Genomic DNA, 4,610 nt, shown 5'->3' on the forward strand with positions numbered 1-4,610 from the left:
GGTAGATAAAAGAAATTGCTCTCAAGTGATAGGATTCTTACTTGCTGTGTTTCAGCTTAAACATACTTTCCCCCTACAAGAACTAGTTTTATAAACATTTGCGAAGCTGGCTGCATAAAGGAAATTGCTGATACATCTAAACTGCATCTATAATCGTGCAAATGGTGTGACCACATGGGGAGAGTGAAGAGGATAGAAGCACAAATTGGGCTATATTTTCAAGTTAAGTCTCAGTATGAAAAAAGAGACTAATGACATTTAGTTATAATTTGAAGTATTTGGAATATTTTTACTTTGTAGACACTTGGCCAGAGTGCTCTAAATAGAGATCTGTGTCTTATGGACCGAATGGAGCTGTGTGTCATATGCTAGTAGATTAAGAGCCTCTAATGATTTGGCAAGAAAAAGAACATATCGTGGTCTGAAAAAATTTACCTAAACTTCAAGTTCTTTTATTCTTTTTTTTTTTTTTTTTAGTATCGAAGGGATTTATAGAACCTTTGTGGTGCCGAAGGACTCATTATAATGTTTGAAAATTATATATATATTTAGACTACTGTATTAGGCTATTGTATCTGCTCACGTCAGATCTCTTTTCTATATTTTTAGTATAAAATCTATGAGCACAAACGATTCCTGCAGCTCCACATGTTTATATTTTTGAAATTTCCTGAAGTTAGGGTCATAATTCCTTTGAGTAGCTTTTTAAATCAAATATTTTTGTTTGCTGGATTCCTACCCTAGTTTATGATATTCCTTTCTTTACCACTAGCTTGCGTCTGGAAGGCTTTTGTGTTTTGATGGATTTGTAGTCCTGATTAGCCAGAACACCGACCTCAGCCTTATGTTTCTACTTGCCACCTGTGTGACTTTGAACAAGTCATTTACCATTTCTAAGCCTCAACTTTTAAGTCTCCAAAGTAATAAAGTGAAATCCAATTAAGTCTAACCTAAGCGAACCTCCAAGATCAATAGTCTGGGTTTCTCAGATTCTGGTAAGACTAGCGTAACTAATATTTATTGAATATTTAATTGTGTGCAAGGCACTCTGTTAAGTACTTTACTGTGTCAAAGCCAGTTTTAGTCTTCATAAAAACTATGAGATAGATATTGGAATTTTCAGTTTCGTAAGTAAGAAAAATGAGGCACAGAGACGTTAAGGAACTAGCCCTGGGTCACGCAGCTTGGATGCGGTTGAGTTTGGATTCGAATGCAGGAATCTGCTCAGGAGTTCACTTGCTTAGCCACTATGTCGGGAGGTCCTTTTTTTGGTGGTTAGGTACTCTTCCTGTTGGAGCCAGCCTTAGACAAATCACGATGGACACCATGTTACTTCTCCAAAGGGTATTTGCCTTCCGTCCTTGTTCCCCATGTGCCTCATGCTGCTCCCTCCCACCCAGAAAACTGATAAGCAGAGTCAAAGCAAGGGCCAAACATGTTTAATGGGGAAAGATATACCGAGAAGGAAAATGTTTTTCTCTGAATCTAAAATTTGAATATGTAAGTGGCTACTTATGCAATTAAGCATATGACTGACCCATTTCTGGGTCCTCAACACACAACAGTAAATGAAAAAAAAATTTTATGTCCTTTTCTCCTGCTCAGTAAAACCAGATGTAGAGGCCAATGTCTGCTGCTTATAAAACATCCCAAGTTTCCCTGGGATGTTTTAACTTTCATCTGTGTTATTGGTGCTGCATTAATATGTCCCTTGAAAATAAAAGCATTTGATTTTAAAAATGCATTCCTTAGAGTCATAATGATAAATAAAGCTAAAAATTAAGAAAGCTCAATTTTAAGTGATTATGTCTTTGTAAAAAGCCAAAAGGACACTTTTATTAAAGTTATTTCACTAAACCAAGATCTAAGAGATGTTCTAAATTTCTTTTTTTAATTTGACAGACACTTAGTCCTTGAACCTTGCTAGTTGCCAACTCACTGAAACACGGTATTAATTTTTAAATTCTTGCAAAAGTGTTTGATTTACACCACTCTTGTTTTGCCGTTTGTGGCTAGATAATCCTTTAGAGACAATTTGGAAGTATTTGAACAGGCCTACTTTGAGATCATGTATAAACAATTTATTTATGTGCAATTATACCATCCACACTATTTTCTGTCCCTTTGCTTTTTATTTTTCCAGAGGATTATAGCAGATGCTTTAGACTTTGGGAGAAAGGTCAGGTTGTTCTCTTCTCTCTGTTGCCAGTAGGAAGAATACCAATGAGAAAGAAACTATTTGTTATACTATATTTAGACAGCTGCATTTATACTCTCGAAAATCAGGTGTACCCTGGGACAGTTATGGATGAAGGGATGGCAGCATTGCCTAAACTGTGAAGAGAAGAAGCTCTTGACCCACAGTAGCGATACAAACCGAAGTGCTTCTTTCACACATTGTGCTCAGCTACAGTCTTGGCACTATTCACACGATTCACGTTGCCAACCGTGTCTTTCCCTCCCCTGCCCTGGTGGTTTCTCGAGGTGGCCGTGGTGTTTACTCACGGGGGTATCTACCATTCTAAATGCAGAACCTAGGACACCATAAGGTGTTCGCTCATTCGGTGTTTTCTGAATGAATGAAGAAAGAAAAGAGTGAATTTTGGGTCGTTCCAATTAGCGAGTCACGTTTATTTTTCTAGCAAACCACAGTTACCACGCCATAGGTGGGCAAAGTAGTGCAAGATGTGTGCACAGTTTGAGTGTGTATGCGTGTAGACGTAAAGCATAAATGTTGAGAAAGATAGTGGTACTGTGTATTATAATAGAATACAATATAATGTGATGCACATAAATGTAATATAATAACAATAATGTAGGTGTAATATAGATTGGGTGAAGGGAGCTCTTATTTAGGTTGTAACTTTCTAAGAAGTTAGGAAATGAAGATATGATTTTATATGTTAGGAGTGAAGGCTTAGTTTATTTTTTAAATGTCTTTTTGAATATTTTTAGCAATTAGACAAAAAACAATCTCTAGGGACTTGCTGTATCCTTGGGAACCAACCTCAATGAACCAACCTCAATGAACTCTAAAGGTGTGGTCCCAGTGGATCTACCATAGTGAAGATGCTCGGGAAGAAAGGCATTTACAGTTGTCCAAGGGGCTGATGACCCACTAATGTGTCCACATCTTGGAGTTTCCGGTTTCGGCTTAGCCAAACATAGTCTAACTAGACTAAGCCTTTCCCAAGTCCTCCAGTCTGGCTTAGAAACCTTTCTAAATACTCCTATGCATAGTGTTTAACATTCTATGTTGCAGTCGCCAGCATCCTCAGTAGGACTTATTTTGAGCAGGGATGTTGGAGAAATTCCTGAGGTTGAAGAAGATGTGTACACCTGCATTCTGAAGATGCCAGAAGTCTGTTTTTAAGCTTGTTGTGCTTTCCAAGCTTTCCTGTAATCTTCACTGTCACCCCCACTGATCCCTAACAGCTTATATAAAGAGGGGTCCAGACATTATTGAGGAATTGGTTGGAACAGGAAAGTCAGTAACAGACAGTGTGACGCAGACCAAGAGGAAGTGCTTCGTATTTTTATCTTTTATCTTGGAGAGAGGAGAAAGGGCAGTCTTGCTCTCTTTAAGCCAATTAAGAGGGTGTGATGGTTGAGTTTACATGTCAATCCGTCTGGCCACAGTCCCCTGATATGTGGTCAACATTATCCTATGTTTTTGTGAGAGTGTTTTTGGATGAGACTAACATTTAGATGGGTTGATTTTGACTCTTACCTTCTGTAAGGTTTATTTAATTGTTCAATTCCAGTATCTAGCCTTTATAGGCTAATTTCTTTTACCTAGCAATGTATATTTAAGAGTACTTCCATATATATGTGTGTGTGTGTGTGTGTGTGTGTGTACGTATATACATACATGCATATATATATATGTATATATTATTCCATACAGTAGACATTTCTAGAGATTTTCCATTTTATCCTGGAGTACATAAACTAGCTCAAAGAAATGTAAAGTGCTATGAAATTCAGCTTATGCTGAATATCTTCAGTTTGCCCTTGCAAATCTACTCTCTACCTTTCTCAACTGTATTCCAGGACTGGAAGGCTTGGCCTGTACAAAATTCATCGATGAGCTCCTTTGCCCTCTGATCTTGATCAGATTAAGCCAATGGATTGCCCTGCAGAAGACAAAGGTGATGGTAGAGAGCGAGGCTATGCTTTCACTATCTTGCTCTCTCTCTGCCCATTGCCCTGGTTACATGGCTCAAAGCTCATGTTTCTTCTCAAGGTGGACGGACCTCACCACAAATTTTCTCAGGCTGGCTTCTAGTGATCATCCATTATCATCTTACCACCATTACATCCCTCTTTCTCTTGGGATGTAATGGTGGGAAGATGATAATGGTGTTACTTTATCCTTTTTTATTTCCTGAAACCATGCCTATCCTTTTGTAAACAAATTCTGTATTAAGCTCATTTTGAATTATCTCCTTTGAGTGTACCATATCTTTACTGTCGGGATCCTGACTGATACGTAACCTGATTCAGGTTTTGCTTCACAAATAGCCAGACTTTATTTCATGAGACATCTACTTCCTGAAAAAATATAGGAAGATATCTTGTTTCTGCCATACATCTGTGTGCACTCCACT

This window comes from Pteropus alecto, unplaced genomic scaffold (genome assembly GCF_000325575.1).
Source record: "Pteropus alecto unplaced genomic scaffold, ASM32557v1 scaffold17, whole genome shotgun sequence".
NCBI lineage: Eukaryota > Metazoa > Chordata > Mammalia > Chiroptera > Pteropodidae > Pteropus > Pteropus alecto.